This window comes from Capricornis sumatraensis, chromosome 12 (assembly GCF_032405125.1).
Source record: "Capricornis sumatraensis isolate serow.1 chromosome 12, serow.2, whole genome shotgun sequence".
In the NCBI taxonomy this organism is placed as follows: domain Eukaryota; kingdom Metazoa; phylum Chordata; class Mammalia; order Artiodactyla; family Bovidae; genus Capricornis; species Capricornis sumatraensis.
In genome coordinates, this window is record NC_091080.1 from 40927940 (window position 1) to 40949163 (window position 21224).

General features: G+C 43.3%; 1 protein-coding gene across 1 annotated transcript in view; it reads right to left on the reverse strand.

Annotated features, from left to right (window-relative positions):
* MTUS2 (microtubule associated scaffold protein 2) overlaps positions 1-21224 on the reverse strand; it is a 259084-nt gene that overhangs the window by 188801 nt on the left and 49059 nt on the right. The gene's annotated exons all lie outside the window — the stretch shown is intronic.

The window sequence follows — 21224 nt, forward strand, 5'->3', positions numbered from 1 at the left end:
TCATCACTGCTCACTTATAAGAGGAAGTTCTCAACAGATCACATTTCAGCCCAATTATCTGTGCTTTCTATGTGAATAAGATTTTTATTCATTCAACCAGGATTTAATTGTACTTGAAGGAAATGGCAACCTGAAGAAGGAAATGACAACCTACTCTGGTGTTCTCACCTGGAGAATCCCACGGACAGAGGAGCTTGGAAGGCTGCAGTCCATGGGATCGCAGAGTCGGACATGACTGAAGCGACTGATTACGTGTGCACACACAATATCTGTAAGCCCACTCCCAGGTGGCACTAGGGGTAAAGAAGCTGCCTGACAATGAAGGAGATGCAAGAGATACGGGTTCAGTCCCTGGGTGGGGAAGATCTCCTGGAGAAGGGCACAGCAAACCACTCCAGTTCTTGCCTGGAGAATCCCATGGAGAGGAACCTGGTGGGCTATGGTCCATGGAGTTGCAAAGAGTCAGACACAACTGAAGCAACTTTGCACAGCACAGATGTTCTATAAGGTAAAGGAATGTACAATGAAACACTGGAGAAAGGTTTTTGCCTGGAACTCAAATAAAGGGAGACTCTTGTTAGCTCTACGTTAACCCCAAAATTTAATTCACTAGAATCCTCCCCGCCCCACTCACCAAGTCTTCTGGCTAAACGAAGAGTCTGTTTACAAATTTCCTTGTAAGACTATGAGCCACCATCCAGTTTACAGATAGAGAAGAGGAAACTGGAGAAGGTAGAGCAAATTTCTAAAAGTCAAACGCCAGTCAGTGAACATTTTATTTCCTGACGCAAAGACTAGTGTGATAGAGAGCCTTTCTCTCTCAGTGCAAGCCTGGGACCCCTGTCACATTTTAGAAAAAAAACATCCCCCCCCCAAAAAAAAAAACAACACAAGACACACACTTAATGGGAAAGAGACCCTCACTATCTGAGGCTGGGGGACCAATGGGGTACCGTAGCATTTCTCCAAGCTGCCTATCAGCCCCTATACGAGGTGTGAGCCTCACCCAGGCCACCAGGACCCGAGAGGAGACACCCTGCCCCATGTGGGAGGCCGTAAGGGTGGAGCGGCAGTAAGGAAACCAGAGAGGTGGGCTCCACTGGAGACCCACTCATGTTAGTAAGCGTCTGCATCCAGGTTTACAGCACACAGGCATCTTTTGCTCTTTTATATTAACATGTATTTATGTATATGATCATGTGTTTATGCATTTTTAAATTGGAGGATAATTGCTGCCATCAACATGAGTCAGACACAGATATACATGTGTCCCCTCCTCCTGAAGCCTCCTCCCCGCTCCCACCCACCCCATCCCACCCCTCTAGGATGTCACGGAGCACTGGGTGGAGCTCCCTATGTCACACAGCAAATTCCCACGTGCTAGCTGTTTCACCTGTATATGTTTCTATGCTTTATTCTCAACTGTCCCACACTCTCCTTCCCCTCTGGGTCCACAAGCCTGATCTCTGTCTGCGTCTCCACCGCTGCCCTCCAATCATCCAGTACCATCTTTCTAGATTCCATATGCATTTGTTAATACACCATATTTGTCTTCCTCTTTAACCTGTCATTTGATTAAAATAATTCAGTCCCAGAGTTTCCTTGGCCCCTCTAGGTCTCTTGGAAGCAGAAGCTGGTAAGAAGTGGCATGATTACTAGCAGCATAGAGCTGATGAGCCTTGAGTGGGAATTCAGCTCTAATTCATTAGTGCTCGATGTTAATTCTGGTGTCAGTGTTCACAGGAGCAGAGTTAATAGCGATGCAGCCACAATAATAATAATAGCAATAGTGTAATCATGCAAGCTGCCTTGCCTTTTAGAATTTCTCCTTTTAAGAAAAGCTTTCTGCACTTATCCTAAGTTCTTCTCTTCTCAGATTCATTGCCTCCTTGTACATTTTCTAATCAGTTGGTCCCTCATACCTGAGCCTCTTCGTCCCCAATGCTCTCTGTCCCTGTTTCCCAGCTGCCACCTCGGCAGACAATTCATACCAGGACTTTACCTATTTTTCCAAACCCTTACTACCTGCTTCTGTGCATCTTCCTCAAATGTTTTCTTTTTTAGATTTCTTTTTAATGTGGACCATTTTTTTAAAGTCTCCATTGAATTTGTCACAATACTGCTTCTGTTTCATGGTTTTGGGTTTTTTGATTTTTTTTTTTTTTGGTGGTGAGGCATATTGGATTTTAGCTCCCTGACCAGGGATTGAAACCGCACCCCATGCATCAGAACGTGAAGTCTTAACCACAGGACCAGCAGGGAAGTCCTGAACCTTCCCTACTATATCAGCATACTCCTCACTGTGAAGGACCCAGGGGAGTCCCTCGTGACAGGGCAACACCCCAAACTGACGAGTCCGGATGATTCAGCTCGAGGTGAGACAATATGAAAGACAGGTGTAAATCATCAAATCTTTGTTCTCAGCACATCCGCAACTTCCTTGGCATCACCTTTACTTTCTGCAGATTTGGCTAATCTGTCCTTGTGATGGAAGAGAACAGCTTTTATGTTTATCACATGAGAACTGGCTGGCAAGGTCCTCAACTGCTGGCCCAAATTCAGAACAATAGAAAATTGGATACCTGTAGAGCAAATAGGAAGATCAAAAGAGGATACCCTTAAATTGAGAATAAAAGATGTATCAAATACATACACATAATTATCTGTGTGTCTATTATGATCTATTATATGTCACCTATTATCTACCTATTACCTATTATCTATCTGCATCTATTTCCTATCATCTACCTACCTACTATCTATCTATCCATCTATCCGAAATTTTGCCCCATGCCAGCCCTATACCCTGTGTACAATGTAGATACTTCACTAATGCACATATAAATTAAAAGCCTGCCTGATTCTGATATAAATTCACTGTTGCAAGCACCGCCTCTTATATTCCAATACAAAAGGATGAATCACATACTCAAAACCATTTTACTTTCCAAACAACTTTTTCTTTTACTTTTAAATGCTTAGAGGCTATATGATACACGCTATCCACTTCACTCTCTTTTTCTGTGAAATGAAAGGTCATTTCACCAAAGAACCTAATACGCCACTTTCCTATTAAATCCCACTTTCATAAATGTGAACCATTATGCTTTGCTCTCTGAATCATCTATGCAGTTTTATGAGAATTAGGGAGCCCTATTTTAGATTTCATTTGCTGTTTGGCCTCAACAAGCCTGGGGCACAGACATCAGAAATGAGGCAGCTGTCCTATTGAAAGCCATGGGCAGGTTACAAACCTAAAAAGAAAGTCACCTCATTGGTGAGCACTCCACAGCTGATTCCGCTGCTAACATCAGGGCAGGACTGACATGCGTGTGACCTAGAAAGGATACCGGTGGTACAACATATTCTTTTCACATCTACACACAGATTCATAAAGTGAAAGGAGTTATGTGTGAGATGGGGTAGGCAAAACAGCAGCGCTCTCGTGCCGAAGGCAAAGCTTAAATTGCAGAATCAGGATTTCCCAGCTTGACTTCTTCCTCCTGCGTTGAACTTTAATATAGTGGTCCTGGAACAATGGTAATAGAGATGCATGGAGATTAAAGAAGGGCTGATTTGTTCACAAGCCTGGAAATAAATTATGTTGGCTGTCGGCAGTGTCGCATCTGAATGCCTAGCCTATTTTCCAGCCTGAAAATGAAGGCTTCCTGACTGGTTCTGGAAATTAGCAGATAAATGTGGGTAAAATTAGGTAAGCCAGGGCATGGACAGAGATTTCTGAACTGTGACTTCTGACCCCTGCTCTGGGCATTCCTAAGCACTAGTAGGTTATTTAATCCATTCACGTATAAGATAATGGCAAGTGCAATTACCTTCCCTGCAAGAGTGCTGAGAGAGGGAATTCAGCAAAGAGTACTGATGGCCAGACTGTCACATCCAAAGGTTTTTATAAGAACAGAGCCATCATCAAAGAGAATTTATTGAATGAGATGCTTTTTTTCCATCTTTTATTTTATTTTTAATTGGAGGATAATTACATGGGGCTTCCCTGGTGGCTCAGATGGTAAAGAGTCTGCCTGCAGTGCAGGAGACCCAGGTTCAAATCTCTGGTTCAGGAATATCCCCTGGAGAAGGGAATGGCTACCCACTCCAGTATTCTTGCCTGGAGAATTCCATGGACAGAGGAACCTGGCAGGCAGTTACAGTCAGTCCATGGGGTTGCAAAGAGTTGGATATGACTGAGCGACTAATGCTTTCACTTTTCACTTTACAATATTGTGATGGTTTCTGCCATACATCAACACGAAGGACTGTATATGTGGAGCTCAGCTGAAATCTGAAACATCACTGACGCCCATAAGAAGCACAGGTCACATTCAAGGGCCACCGTGAGTATGGAAAGTCAACCATTTCTTATTTAATGACCAAAATCAAGGGCAGTCATATAAAGAAAGCTGAGCGCTGAAGAACTGATGCTTTTGAATTGTGGTGCTGGAGACGGCTCTTTGAGAGTCCCTTGGATTGCAAGGAGATCAGCCCATCCTAAAGGAAATCAACCCTGAATATTCATTGGAAGGACTGATGCTGAGGCTGAAGCTCCAATACTTTATCCACCTGATTCAAAGAACCAGCTCATTGGAAAAGGCCCTGATGCTGGGAAAGATTGAAGGCAGGAGGAGAAGGGGACGACAGAGGATGAGATGGCTGGATGGCCTAATGACTCAGTGGACGTGAGTTTGAGCAAATTCCAGAAGATAGTGAAGGACAGGGAAGCCTGGCATGCTGCAGTTCACGGGATCACAAAGAGTTGGAAACGACTTACTGACTGAACAACATTCAGACAATGTTCAGGATAAATTCTCCTTTACACTTTCTGGGATTCAGTAAGTTGTTTTGTCTTGTTTTCAAAGTTTAATCATCAATATTGTTGCTGTTGTTTGGTGGTGGCTAAGTCGCTAATCTCAAAAGAGATTCTCTGCAACACTGTCTACTTATCAAAACACAAAACTTCTATCCAAAATACAGCAAGGGCTGTAAACAAAATTTCTTGGGCATCCCTAGCAGGCTGTGGCTGTTCAGTCTCTAATTCATGCCCAGCTCTTTGCGACCCCATGGACTGCAGCATGCCAGGCTTCCCCATCTTCACCATCTCCCCAAATTTGCTCAAACTCACATTCACTGAGTCAGTGATGCCATCCAACCATCTCATCCTTTGTCATCCCTTCTCCTCCTGCCCTTAGTCTTTCCCCACATCAGAGTCTTTTCCAGTGAGTCCATTCTTCGTATCCCCAGTGGTCTAGTGGTTAAGAAGCCTCCCGTCAATGCAAGGTACACGCGTCTGATCTCTGGTCAGGAAAGATCCCACAATGCCGCGGGGCAACAAAACCCCATGAGCTATGACTACTGAGCCCACGCACCTTAGGGAAGGTAACCACACCTGGCTTCACTTGCTCCGAAAGACAGAAGTCACTGCAGTGAGAAGCCTGCGCACACAACTATAGTAGTCCCCATTTGCTGCAAGTAGAGAAAGCCCTCGAGGAGCAAAGACAACCCCACACAGCCAAAAATAAATAAACAAAAATAAAAGAGCTTAAAAATTTTGTTAATAAAAAAAATTTATTTATGTCAAACAAAAGAGCCATTTGTTGAAAATCTGGAACCCAAATTTGGAATCTCAACTTTAATATGTATTCTTACCTAGGTCTCTTCCTTTGCCATATTTTATTTTTGCTATTAAAATCTGTTATCCTTTTAGGACCAATAACCAAATTCACAAGAGCCTAACCTGCCTCTTGAGAAATCTGTATGCAGGTCAGGAAGCAACAGTTAGAACTGGACATGGAACAACAGACTGGTTCCAAATAGGAAAAGGAGTACGTCAAGACTGTATATTGTCACCCTGCTTATTTAACTTCTATGCAGAGTACATCATGAGAAACGCTGGACTGGAAGAAACACAAGCTGGAATCAAGATTGCCGGGAGAAATATCAATAACCTCAGATATGCAGATGACACCACCCTTATGGCAGAAAGTGAAGAGGAACTAAAAAGCCTCTTGATGAAAGTGAAAGAGGAGAGTGAAAAAGTTGGCTTAAAGCTCAACATTCAGAAAACGAAGATCATGGCATCCGGTCCCATCACTTTGTGGGAAATAGATGGGGAAACAGTAGAAACAGTGTCAGACTTTATTTTGGGGGGCTCCAAAATCACTGCAGATGGTGACTGCAGCCATGAAATTAAAAGACGCTTCCTCCTTGGAAGAAAAGTTATGACCAACCTAGATAGCATATTCAAAAGCAGAGATATTACTTTGCCGACTAAGGTCCGTCTAGTCAAGGCTATGGTTTTTCCTGTGGTCATGTATGGATGTGAGAGTTGGACTGTGAAGAAGGCTGAGCGCCGAAGAATTGATGCTTTTTAAGTGTGGTGTTGGAGAAGACTCTTGTGAGTCCCTTGGACTGCAAGGAGATCCAACCAATCCATTCTAAAGGAGATCAGTCCTGGGATTTCTTTGGAAGGAATGATGCTGAAGCTGAAACTCCAGTACTTTGGCCACCTCATGCGAAGAGCTGACTCACTGGAAAAGACTCATGCTGGGAGGGATTGGGGGCAGCAGGAGAAGGGGACGACTGAGGATGAGATGGCTGGATGGCATCACGGACTCGATGGACGTGAGTCTGAGTGAACTCCGGGAGATGGTGATGGACAAGGAGGTCTGGCGTGCTGCGATTCATGGGGTCACAAAGAGTCGGACATGACTGAGCGACTGAACTGAACTGAAAGTGGGAAAAAAATTAACAATAAAAGAGCCACTGAAAAGGACTGATCTCACATGGAGTGTCATCTCTTCCTTCCAAAATGTTTATTAAGGCATCAGGGTGGACAGAAGGGATATCATGATAAGCAAAACCTGGCTTAAGTCCCAGCTCTGAAGCAATTCATAGGCCATACAAGGTTGAGAGAGATTATTAAACCTTAAAGGAAACTGTGAAAGTGCAGCTCTGAGAAGAACTATGAAAGAGAGGAACATGAAAGGGGGTACTGTGTGCATGGTTGGCTGGAGGGAGTGTGGGTTAATCTGGTCAAGAAGTTCAGGACAAGCTCCTCTGAAGATGAGATGCTATGACTGAGATCTCTACTTAGTGTAAAAAATAAAGGGAAGGACAGGCCTGGGGTGGGTGCAGAAGGTGCAAAGGTCCCATGGCAGCAGGACACACGCAAGCACCTGAAGGGTGATCAGGGCTGCTCAGGGAAGGAATGAGGTCAGTGTGAGTGTGACGAAACCAGAGAGGGGAGGGCAGAGCTCACAGCATCTTGCACCTCCTGCCCAGAAGTGTAGACTTTACCCTAAAAGCCATGGAGAATCCTAGACTCAAGCTTCTCAACATTTCCCTGATGACAGAGGAATTAATCCCTATTCCTAAAGTTAAACCTTTAAGAATATGTTCAGTATTTCATAGTGATACATTTCTATTTTTTTTGGAATTTTTATTTATTTATTAATTGGTGGCTCAGTGGTAAAGAATCCACCTGCCAGGGCAGGAGATGCAGGAGACTCAGGTTCCATCCCTGAGTCAAGAAGATTCCCCTGGAGGAAGAAACAGCAACCCACTCCAGTATTCTTGCCAGGAGAATCCCACGGACAGAGGAGCCTTGAGGGCTATAGTCCATGGGGTCGAAGAGTCGGAGATGACTGAGCACAGCACATTCATTAATTAGCCATGATGACGGAGCATGTGGAATTTCAGTTCCTGGACCAGTGATCACACTTGCACCCCCTGCATTGGAAGCGTGGAGTCTTAACCACTGAGCCACCAGGGAAGTCCCACATGATGATACGTTTCTGTCTTAACTGAAATTTCTTTTCCAAAATTTCAATGTTTAAGTAAAAAAAATTATATCATTAATTTTTTCATTTATGACTAATAATAGAGCAGCTGATTTTATTTTTACTTAAGGTGGACAAAAATTATTCCCTCATACCAATACATACTTACATGTGGTGTCAGGATTTTCTCAGAAAATGTTTTTCATGAGAACCCTTATTTTGTTAAAGATTCTGTAAAAGGATCTTATCTGTAGTCTTTTTTCTCTTTGTGGGTTCCCACTCCAGTGCAAAAAATGCTGTGAATTAAATTCACATATCTGTTATCCCAAGACAAAGGATGGTAATACCTCAAACCGTATGACATGATAGAAAGGCTTTTCTCCAAGAACCCTGTCAATAACCAATTTTAAAGAGATCATCTTTGTGCGCCCAGGTGGTTTATAATCACTGAAATCATTAAGATTTATGTAAGGCACCTGTCTTTTCACACAGCTCATTAGCCTAAATCGCTGTCAAAAATGTAAGCCCAATGCCCAGGGAAGCTAAATTTAGGACAGAAATAAGGATGCAAACAGAATGAGCAGACGGAAGAAATGCCACCAGATGAAACGCTGCTGCATGGAGCCAGGAAGGCAAAGGAAGAGGGACATTTCGGTCCATCGCCAGCACAGGGTCACTTCCAGGCTGGATCCATCGCGGGCACACGGTCACTTCCGGCCTGATCCACAGGGCAAGTGTCTGGGACTGTTCTGGGGCCGTTGACAGCATCAGGAAGGGAAATTATGCCTAACAATTCTTTTCTCGGGATCCTCTGTTCTCTTGGGGATGACAGAGGCTGGCCCTACAGCCTTGCTCTGGCTTTTCTGAGCTGCTTTCAGTGCAGGTAAGAAAAGATGGGAACTAGAGTTTTTAGCCACACTGGGTAACAGAGCAGACGAGGTCCAGACAAAGGTGTCCTCCTCCATTCAGGGAGCCAGGAATCATGACTCCCTGTGTGGAGGAAAGACCATGGAGACTCTTCAAAACACTTGCCCTAGTGCGTGCCCACATTCACTGTGAAGTCCAGAAGAGCTCCTTGGATGGACTGCAAGGTCAGTTCTGACTGGCAGGAAGTGTGGGCTGCACCACCCTCCATGGGCTAAGGGACACCCTGGACCACCCTGGAGTCAGCCTGGACGGGCCCACCCTCCCAGTGGTAATTAAATGAAGTCAACGCCGGGGGGTCCTCTTAACTGAAATTTGACCAAGCACCACATAACCATCCAGAGCTGTCCTAGAATCAAAACCTAGAACAGGAAGTGAACACACAAACACATCCATGGACAAATAAGCATGAACACGCACACAGCCTGGCGTGCTGAGCACCTCAGAGTGTGAAACGGGAGGAGACAGCTCATGCAAGTGTTCATCTATTCCGAACCAAGTGGGAAAGTTAGTAAGTCTACAACAAAAAATGACTGCACGTAATACCCACTTTGCCCAATCTGTGCCCACAGGATGCCCTTACGAACCCATGCAACAAGGGACAAAAGGACCGGCCACACAGACCCAGAACGGCTGGCTTGGCCCAGACACAACAATTTAGGGTCATAAAACAAATTAGCAACAACCTGTTTGAGTTTTAAATTCGGCATTTTGTCTGCTGTGGATTTTGTAACATTATTTTTTAAGAATACTGCATTAAAATATTATTTACTTGATTGCTTTCTGGTGTCCAAGGTGAAGGCTTCACTCATATTACCCTACTTCTGGGCCTGTGACACACACCACACAGTCACCCCGCACAAAGGATGGACTGGACACGATCTAACTTTCAGGGAGTTACATCCATACAATGTAAAGGAAAAACCCGAAAGAAATTTCTGGCCAACCCAATCTTTTCTTCAAGCCTTAAGAATCCACTTGGCTCTCTGCACTCTCTCATAGCCCCCAGCAGACAAGGATCAGATCCCTCAACGACAGCCAGCCTGGGGCACAATGAGTTCTAGATCCTCAGAGTCTCATATGACTCCAAGTCCATCAGAAAGGAAAAAAAGCAAGCAGCCTTCCCTCAAATACTTTGTTGACAGGTATGCTTCATTCTGAATCTTGTCACCAGTAAAGCAGAGCTGGAACCTGAACTGCCACCCATGAACTCTAGATGCATTTCAGACTTGCTCTTTTCAGCCACAACCTAAAAATCAAATTTATAACTGTTTGTAGTCCAATTCTTATAAAAACTTCAACATAATTTGTTCACTGAATGAGTGTAACGTTAAAACATAGCAGCACCCTAAATTTCTAACGGTAGGGGCAAGGCCTAGGCAACTGCAGTTAATCCAATCATTAACGTTTCCGTCTTCAAACCCTGCAGTAATGGGTAAGAATAGTATTTAGCCAGTGTGCCTGGGTCTGGGTGAGGGCCTGCTTATGGCTGGTGTCCAGTCTGATCAACTACTGCCCATGACTCCTGTGTCAATGCCTGTGTTACTATCACCCTTCCTATGATGCACAATAAGTGGGTCACAGCAGAAATCAAATCATACGACATTATGCTTGCAATCACAGAAATACATATAGGAAAACACACACACAAATAACTGAGTTAAGTGGCTAGAATTACTGGTGGTTTTTCCTCTATTGCACAACTTTTCCACAACCAGATACTGATCTGAAGATCAAATATTGGAATCTTTTCTTACAGTACCTCTGTCCTGAGTCTGCCACTTCACGACCTAGACTTTTCACTCCATTCTGCTCTCCCCACAGGGGCACAGTTTGTGCACAGAGGCAGTGAAGTATAATGTGTGGCCAAAAGAAAAGACACAATTAAAAAAAAAAAAGACACAATAGCTTCACTGTTTTCAGATAAGATCAAATACACTAGACTCATTTTATGTGTTTCTATTTTGCTAAGGGTACTACAAACTATATAGAGATATGGACAGACCAAATGCAATCAGCTCCTTTTAATGAAATTCTGATCCTCTTAAACCCCTAGTTCACGCAAGTCTTATTTTTCCTATTGGGATGTTACAGAAACCCACACATCTCTTCAAGGCTGAAAAAGCATGCTTAGTGCTATCGAAGAAAGTACACTTTTCATCAAATACAGGTAAACCTTTCAAATCTTATAAACCCTTGTGATGGTATTATATTTTATCTTTATCAACCTTCCTTACCATGAGAATTCATCCTTACCATTCAGAGGGATGTAATTGGAATTTTTTAAAACAGGTCCAGGTTTTCTTTTGCTACAGATCCATAATATGTTCAGGATTCTCGCTCATGGCATTTCATTCTATCAACAGGAGTTGACATCAGTTAAACTTACCTTCTTTTCCACTTACCCTGATGAAAAGGGTTATTTTAATGTGACTTGAATCTTTGTACCACTAGCTACTTTTTCTCTTTTTGAAATGATCAGTTTCTTTAAAAAGTATAGATTCAAAATATATCAGATAGCAATGAGGGTACGAATTAAGAAGCAGAAACACCAAACAATGGATTATTTCACTGTATGTCATAGCTAACACATAAAATCCAATCCAGCTCAGTCATATTAAATGATTTCAGCGGGATAAATCTGTCAGGCAATTAAATATGTAAGCAAAAGCTGTAGCATATGGCATGATGATAGGTAATTTGAATTTTTTTCACGCATAGCTTTTCCTGCAGAAGTATCTAGCAACGTCCCAACACTTGGCTTATTATCTGGCATGAGCTGTACAGAAATCCCATTTTGCACTACCACTGCAAAAGTATATCACTTATGAAATTGATTTCTGACACATGGTTCTGTAAGAAGGTTAATGGCTAATTGATTCAGCCAGTGGTAGGATTTGTTATGTTGAATAATGCATGATAATGGCCTTTTAATTTGTTTGTATTTCCAGTAAGACTATAAACTTCTGCAATATTATGAGAAAGATATGTAACATGATTATATGGATTAGTTTATGTGGTTTTCAAGCATCTGAAAAGCATGTACAGATTCAAGGGTAACCAAACAAATGAGAGTTCAGATATTTAACAATGATGTCGGTCACAATGGAAATCCATAATGTAGTTCTTCACAAATCTTAATGCTCTCAACTAAGAGTTTATTTTCTATTAAGCAGATCTATGAAACCTAGTAATATTGCTCCCCTCTAAATTCTGCAGTCAGATCCAATGAAGATGAGAACAAAGCAAGGGTTGGAAGAACATATAATAATCATCTGACCTCCAACATCTGAGTGTGCCTCTATGTGCCATCCGTCAATGCCTTTCAAATGGGGAAGATTAGATTCATGTAGGAGCTCTTGGCTGGGTTTTCTTGTTGGATTAACTTATTCATCTCAGTTTCCAAGTGAAGATTTTTCTCCTGGAATGTTTACCAAACCTTAACAGTAAACAAACACTGTACAATTCTAAAATAAAGATGGCAGGGGATTTCCCTGGTGGTCCAGTGGCTATGACTCTGCACTCCCAGTGCAGAGACCCAGGTTTGATCCCTATTGAGGGAACCAGATCCCACACGCCGCAACTAAGATTCTCAGGGTGCAACTAAAGATCCCCCATGCTGCAACAAAGACGGAGGATCCCACATGCTGCAACTAAGACCCAGAGCAGCCAAATTAACTAATTAATTTAAATAAATAAAACCCAGATGACAGCTGCTAAGGCTGGATATATGATGGCCTATAATATAAACTGTCTGGTCATTTTTGTTTTAAAATATCTGCATAAAGAGATGAAATCTTTGAATAAAGAAACAGGAATATAAATGTATTTTATAGTAACCACTTTTCAAAGATTTAATTCTTAATTTTTTCCTTACAGTTATCTTGCTTCAATTATCTTGTTCAAATTGAATAAACAGGCCATGGATATAACCAAAGCCCCAAGAAAAGTGAGTGAACAATGTGTCTGATAACCTTCCAAGGATCAATCCTAAAGGAAACCAACCCTGAATATTCATTGGAAGGGGTAATGCTAAAGCTGAAGCCCTGATACTCTGGCCACCTGATGCGAAAAGTCGACTCACTGGAAAAGACTCTGATGCTGGGAAAGAATGGAGGCAGGAGGAGAAGGGACGACAGAGGATGACGTGGTTGGATGGCATCACTCACTCAATGGACGTGAGTGTGAGCAAACTCTGGGAGATGGTGAAGGACAGGGGAGCCTGGTGTGCTGCAGCCCGTGGGGTCGCAGAGAGTCAGACGTGACTGAGCAACTGGTGGTTCTGCAGCTTCATCTGTTCCCTGCTCCATCCTCCTTACTGGAGGGTGAGCTGGTTTACAGAACGGGCCTCGACTGCGTCTTGGTTCACTTTTTTTTCCTACTCTCCCTGGTGCTGAGCACACTTACCTGACACACAGGAAGTGTGTGTCAGGAAGTGTGCACTGAAGGATAATCCAGCAAACAGACAGGCAAGTGAGTGAAAGAATATAGCATTGCGGCGTTCCGGTGTCTGTATCAACCACACACTGCTTTTTCCTCTAATACCTCTTGGTTAATCAACATGCTGAGGAAACTGAAAGTATTTCCTTTCCTAAGCAAGTCGTTTGTCTTCATTAAAGAGCTGCTGTCCTATTTTCTGGTCATACTGTTTGATTAGACCCTTCTGGAATATTTCATAGAATTCTCTGTGGTTTACAACCAGCCTACATAATTCTGTGCCATCAGCTACTTCAAGGAGCCAGCTTCTTTTCTCCAACTAATTATTTCAAATGCTAGGCACCAATTCCTCAGGCACCCCATTAATTTTTTTCTATGAAGGGAATTCACACAAATTTCCTTTCTCTGAACCAATTTAAATGCACACGAGAACTCGATTTCTTATTCTGTCATTAGGAATAATAATTATATTCAGACTTTCAGACGATGAAAGCACTTTATACCAATTATTTTGTTTATCTGTGGTATACCCAGAGGTAGACGAGGTACATAATCCCTATTTTCTTGAAGAAGAAAATAGAGGTTGAAAAACATTTTCTACCTATAAGTTATTTATTTGTTCAGTCAACAATTTATTAAGCACTGAGAATATGTGGAGGACTGTATTTAGAGACAGTGGAAGGAAGGAAGGAAGGGATGGAGAAAGGAAAGAAGGGAGGGAGGAAGACAGGCAGATGTGTCTTTTTTGCTTTATTAAATTATAGGTTCTCTGTAGTTTCAACTGTGTTTTTTTCTATTTTTTTTTTTTTCTACTAGTATTTCCATGCACAAAGCTGGGCACAAATCTTCATCATCTTACACCCAGATAAAGACAGCAGCCTTCGGATAGTCTTGGTGCTTCTGGGTTTTCCCAACCTCTATTTAGCCAACTCAAGACTCAGAGTTATCTTGTTAAGCTCCATCTTATTGGTTCTGAGGTTCCTACAGTGATTTCTTGTGACTCCAAAGATTGGGGTTCCCTTGTGGCTCAGCTGGTAAAAAATCTGCCTGCAATGCAGGAGACCTGGGTTAGATCCCTGGGTTGAGAAGATACCCTGGAGAAGGGAAAGGCTACCCGCTCCAGCATTCTGGCCTGGAGAACTCCATGGACTGTCACAAAGATCCACGGGGTCACAAAGAGTTAGAAGCAACTTTCACTTTATTTAAGATTGGATCACTCTAGCTTGGTTAAAGACCCTTTTTATTTCATTCACCCTTCCTCCAATCTAACATCCTCTGTTGATGTCTTCCTTATTTCATAATCAGTTATCCTTGAAATCCACCAAGGTAACTTTTTATTGCCTCTTTAAGCAAAACTTCTCCACCATTTTTTTTTGTTTTTTTTAGTTCTATACAGATTTTAAAAAACAAAACATTTATTTATTTACTCAGCTGCCCCAGGTCTTAGTTTTGGCATGCAAACTCTTAGTTGCGGCATATGGGATTCGGTTCCCTGATCAGGTATTGAACCCAGGCGCCCTGCATTGGAAGCGCAGAGTCTTAGCCCCTGGATCACCAAGGAAGTCCCTCCATTTGTTTTTTATATGCCATCTCTTGAAGCCAACACGCTCTCCTGGCTCACAGCGGACAACCTGCCTCCTCTCTCCTCCATTAAAAGCAGGTGAAACATTCACCTCTGATTCACCTTATCCTCCTCTGATTAGGACTGAACTCTGTGCCTCTCAACACCTGAACTTTTTCAATGTGCTACATTTATACCCAGTGGTTGCTGAACTAGCAGTATTAGCACCATCTAGGAACTGACTGGGAGAAGGCAATGGCACCCCACTCCAATACTCTTGCCTGGAAAATCCCAGGGACGGGGGAGCCTGGTGGGCTGCCATCTATGGGGTTGCTCAGAGTCAGACATGACTGAAGCAACTTAGCAGTAGCAGCAGGAACTGACTGGCTTCCCAGGTGGTGCTAGTAGTAAAGAACCTGCCTGCCCAAGTAGAGACAAGAGCAGACGGTCTGGTCCTTGGGTCGGAAGATCCCCTGGAGGGCATGGCAACCCACTCCAGGATTCTTGCCTGGAGAATCCCATGGACAGAGGAGCCTGGTGGGCTGCAGTCCACGGGGTCACAAAGAGTCAGAGACAAGTGAAGCAAGTTAGCACAAGAACAAGGAACTGATTAGAAACACATTCTCAATCTCAAATATACTGATTGAATCAGAAGTATTAATGGTGCGTCCCAGAAAATTACTTTCACAAGCCCTCCACATGATTCTGGTGCTCTCTAAAGTCTGAGAACCAATGATGGATACGTGTAACTGTAAGTAAAATACACAGACACACACACAGGCACAGAAACACACACATTCCCAAAAGGGCATGACCCTGGAAAAAAGCTTGTCAGACCCCCCACTTAGACTACGAGCTATTGCAGATGACTGGAAGCACATGAGCCAATTTAGAACACTATTTTGCACATATTTTGTATTTACTACATATTTAGTTAAATGCCACTTTTCTTTTAATCCTGCCTTGGCTTTTTTGTTAATAATTTGACCAAAAGGGCACAAAGAAAAGAAAATGAAACACATTAAATGAAGCACACTATTCTTATTAAGTATGTATTTGCAGCTCTGATTAAGGCTAGGAAATTAGTCCTGCACACAAAGGGCTTGCCATGGGGCTCCTATGCACCTTCCATAGCTACACCTTATTCCCAAGGCTCTGGTCAAATTGACTGACATGCTGAAGCTGAAGCTCCAATATTTTGGCCACCTGATGCAAAGAGCCGACTCACTGGAAAACACCCTGATGTTGGGAAAGACTGAGGCAGAAGGGGGGACAGAAGATGAGATGGTTGATGGCATCACTGACTCAAGGGACATGAATCTGAGCAAACTCCAGGAGACGGTGAGGGACAGGGAAGCCTGGCGTGCTGCAGTCCATGGGGTTGCAAAGGGTCAGACATGACTGAGTGACTGAACAATGACAACAAAGATTTGATAATGAGGTGTAATTCAGTTTTCTCTGCTTTAAGTTCCTCAACAACCAAACAGGAAGATATTTTATGCCAGCAAGCAACTGAGTTGAGAATTAGAATAGAGTTCATCTCCACTGAAAGGGCTGGGGGACCCTCGAGGCAGTTTCAGTCCCACTCCTGATGTTCAGGGCACACTGACCCTGTCTTTCTTCGGCAGCTACACCAGTGATCCAGAGGCGTAAGTGTCAGACCTGGGGGAAGAACCAACATGGACTCTGTTGTATTTCCAAGCACAACCTGCAGCTCCTCTGGGAAAGGGTGCTCCCCAGGAGGATGGCCCCCCTGGATGGACAGAGAGAATCTGACCACATGGGCTCTGCTTAAAACTATGCAGAAGACAGGTCATCATGCTCAGGAGAGAAAAATGTCATTTTCTAATAACCGGTGCCTCCTCCTCACCTAACAGGGCACTGGGCCAGGCAGAGGAGGAAAAAAAAAATAACCTTTGGGTGATTGTCTTCCAAGCCAATGGACCCCCTTCCCATTGTTGAAGACAGAGAACAGTTTGTCCAGAACACCACCAAGCACTAGCGACTTGGTTTCCTACAAAAGGAAACCATCCCATAATTAGCTGCAGGATTTAGGGCTAACTCCTGCTCTCCTTCACTGTCTCTGGCATGCTGTCTGACGGAACACAGGGCTGCAGAGAGCCGAGGCTCACGGCAAAGCCCTGTTTGCACGGACCACAACAGCTGTGAGAAGAGCCAGGAACTACAGCGGTGCCAGGGACAGCCTGGAGATTCCTTGGTAACTGGCATTCCTACGAGAAGAAGACCTTCTATCCTCTGGGCATCATCTCCTCACAGCTTGTTCCTAAAAGTCTGAAGGTTCCAAATTTAACATGTTTCCTCACTTATTTTTAAGTGAAGATATTCTCCTCGTTTAAGAAACTGCTTATCTTGATGAAATCAGGAGAGATTTTATGCATATATTCATAAATAAATTTCACCTTTCTGTTTTGATGGGGAATAGCTAAAGTGAGGGTTTAGCAGCCCCCAGTAGTTTCTCATCTGTGAAAACTCAGAAGAAGAAGAAAACCCTGCCACTGACAATCACGACACCCTAACATTCCAACCGGATGTTTGGGGAACAGTCGCCAATCACAGGGCATGTGATACTAGACAGAGAGAATCTGACCCACGACATGCCGGCTGATGGAAGACGGCAGAAGAAGGGGACGATGGCTACTCCTCGACCCCCACCCACCTCTGTCTCAGAGACCCTGGACCTGCACAAGCCAGAAATTCAAGACCACAACAGTGACCCAAAAGGACTAGAGCTAAGTGTCAAACCAATGAGAACAGACATGAATCTAAATAATGGTTGCAGGCACTTGCAAAATGGGGCAGTGTTTCTTATACGGTGGAAATAAATTTCATGATCACTTAGATCTGAAACTACAAAGACCAAGAAAGGGAGGGGAGAAGAGGAAAATAATAGGATGCGGAACTCCTTGCTTCAAGAGGGACAACTCAGTAGGAGAAACACAGTCAACTAATACATATCAACTGATAAAAGAATATAGTGTGATAATAACATCTCAAATCAGAGGAGGGAAGGATCCTTTTATATGTTGTTCACAAAGCACTGTTTGTAACTGTTTACAAACCACTGTTGTTTACAAGCCAATCATTTACAAATTAAAATTAGAGTCGACTAAGTGTGCCCCAAATTAATTCCAGATAGCTTAAAGATTTCAATATAAAGACTGTAAAGCACTGGAGGAAAACAGAAGTGACTGATGCAGAAGTGAGCTTTCTGAGCATTACCCCAACACAACATGAAGGCGGAAAAAACATTCATGTGTTGGACAGCTCCATGTAAAAGAATGAAATGAGAACATTCTCTTAACTCCATACACAAGAATAAACTCAAGATCAGTTAAAGACCTAAATGTAAGACTGACTGACTGACTGAAGTCGCTCAGTTGTGTCCGACTCTTTGCAACCCCATAGACTGTAGCCTACCAGGCTCCTCTGTCCATGGGATTCTCCAGGCAATAGTACTGGAGTGGATTGCCATTTCCTTCTCCAGGGGATCTTCCCAACCCAGGGCTCGAACCCAGGTCTCCCACATTGTAGACAGATGCTTTACCGTCTGAGCCACCAGGGAAGTCCAAAATGTAAGACTGGATACTATAAAACTCCTAGAGGTAAATGCAGGCAGAACACTCTGACATAAATTGTAGCAATATCTTTTTGGATCCGTCTCCAAGAGAAACAGAATTAAAAGCAAAAATAAATAAATGCACCCTAATTAAGCTTGAAAGCTTTAGCATAGCAAAGGAAACCATAAGCAAACAAAAATACAACCTACAGAATGGGAGAAAATATTTGCAAACAATGTAAACAACAGAGATTAATCTCCAAAATATACAAATAGCTCATGCAGCTCAATATCAAAAACAAATAACCCAATCAAAAAACAGCCAGAAGATCTAAACAGAGATTTCTCCAAAGAACACATAGAGATGACCAAAAGGCACATGAAAAGATGCTCAACATTGCTAATTATTAAGGAAATGCAAATTAAAACTGCAATGAGGTATCATCTCACACCAGTCAAAATGGCCATCACAAAAGTCTACAAATAATAAATGCTGCAGAATGCGTGGAGAAAAATGAACCCTGCTACACTATTGGTAGAAATGTAATATATTTGCCACAGCCACTATGGAGAACAGTATGGAGGTTCCTTAAAAAACTAAAAATAGAGCTGCCATATGAGCCTGCAATCCCACTTCTGGGCACACATCCAGAGAAAACATAATTTAAAAAGACACACACACCCCAATGTTAATAGCAGCATATTTACAGCAGCAAAGACACGGAAGCAATCTACATGTCCACTGACAGAGGAATGGATAAAGAGGTGGTGTGTATATATATATATATATATAATGGAATATTGCCATTGTTTAGTCGCTAAGTCATGTCTGACTCTCAGGCTTCTCTGTCTATGGAATTCTCCAGGTAAGAATATGGAGTGGGTTGCCATTTCCTTGTCCAGCGGATCTTTCTGACCCAGGGATCAAACCTGGATCTCCTGCATTGGCGCCAGATTCTTTACCACTGAGCCACCTGGGAAGACCCAATACCTATAAATAAATTATAAATTAAATACAGAGAGTGAACAAGTATGCCAGTAAGTGTTGTTAGAAAAAGAAGAGTTTGTGTGTCCTGAAGGCAGGGGAGGGTGGTCATTACTGTGGGGTCATCCGGGAACTTGGGGCCAAGGCTGGAGAGAGGAACTGCAGGTCTCCGGGGAGAGCCTGCTGGGGGTGGAATGCGCAAGAGCAGGCCACAGTGGCCAGAGTGCAGGGAGTGTGGGGGACAGAGAAGAGCGACCGGTGACATGGGGCTGCAGTGCCCGTGTCAGTGAGGACATGGACTTAACTCTGAGTGGGAATATCTGGAGACTTGGGAGTGGAGGAACCTGGATCTGACTTCAATGTGTTCAAATTGGTCACTCTGGCCAATGTGACCATTATTTGAGAGCTTCAGCTCTGCCTTTTAATTGAAAGACATACCTGCAACCTCGCCCCCCGCCATGGTCTACACTCTGCCAACCACAGCCTTTTTAGGATGGGAGATGGTGTAGAAACCACAGGCTCAGAGTCTACACTTGTGCCTGCTCCTGTCCACAGGGGTGCTAAGGGAACAGCTAAATCCTCCTCCCTCCTTGACCCTACTCTGCCCTCCTGATGATGGGGGCAAGACCCTAAGCTGGTCCTCCAACCTGTGGCTAAGCAAAGCTCATGGGCAGAACGCTTCCTGAAAACAGGAAGGGTGAAGCTCCCCTAAGAGTAGCGACTAACCAACCAGAAGACTGGACTGTCCCAGCATCGAGAAACATCCCGGGGGTTCATGAAAGTGTAAAAACAAAGCCAACCCTCCTTGGGAACTTCCCTGGCATCCAGTGGTTAAGACTTTGCCTTCCAATGCAGGGGGTGCAGGCTCAATCCTTGGTCAGGTAGCTAAGATCCCACATGCCTTGCTGCCAAAAAACCAAAACATGAAACAGAAGCAATGCTGTAACAAATTCAATAAAGACTTAAAAAAAAATTGGTCCACATTAAAAAAAAAGCTTAAAAAAAAATAAGCCTTGTTCTTACTATAATGAACCATGACTTCCCTTATCCCCGAGCCAAATTTTCTTTTTTCCTTTTTAAATACACTCCCAGAGCTGATTTCCCTTATAAAAATTTCTCTGGAATTTTGTGCCTTTTGATCACCTTCACCCATTTCCCCTCACTCCCCACCCACCCCCTCCTCTGACACCCACTATACCTTCTTTGTGAAAGTGTCTACTCAGTTCCTCTGTCCATTTCTCATTCAGACTATTTGGCTTATTTCCCCTTACTGAGTTGTATGAGGCCTTTACATATTTGGGATATTAACCCCCTGTTGCATATATGATTTGCAAATATCTTCTCCCATTCCATAAATTCTCTCTTTTTTCTTATGCTTTCCTTGGATATGCAGACACTCTTTAGTTTGATGTAGTCTGTCGTCTCACTTGCTTATGTTTGTGACTGCCTCTGCATTTGGTGTTAAGTCCAAATAATCACCGCCAAGACTGATGTCAAGGGGCTCACCCCCCTATATTTTTTCCTGGGAGCTTTATGGTTTCAGGTTTTATGTTCAAGTCTTTAATACATTTCGAGTTGATATCTGTGTATGGTGTGGAACAGTGATCCAGTTTCTGCATGTGGCTTTCTGGTTTTCCTAACACCACTTACTGAAGAGACAACCCTCTCCCCACTGCATATTACTGGCTCCTTTGCTCTGAACTGACTGACTGTATCTGACCCCAGTATGTTCTGAAAAGAGTATTTTCTCTCTCCCAGCATCAGCACCCATGACACATGGAAGCAAAGGGGCCACAGAGCCAGCATCCTGGACACAGCACATCCTCCAGCCCAGCCACAGCTCATTCTGTCCTCCTTCCACTCAGAGTCAGACTCCACCAGCTGTCAAAACAGCAAGCTTTCCCAAACAGGCAAAATCTCCTTGTTTAAAGAACGACCACATGGAGAAGA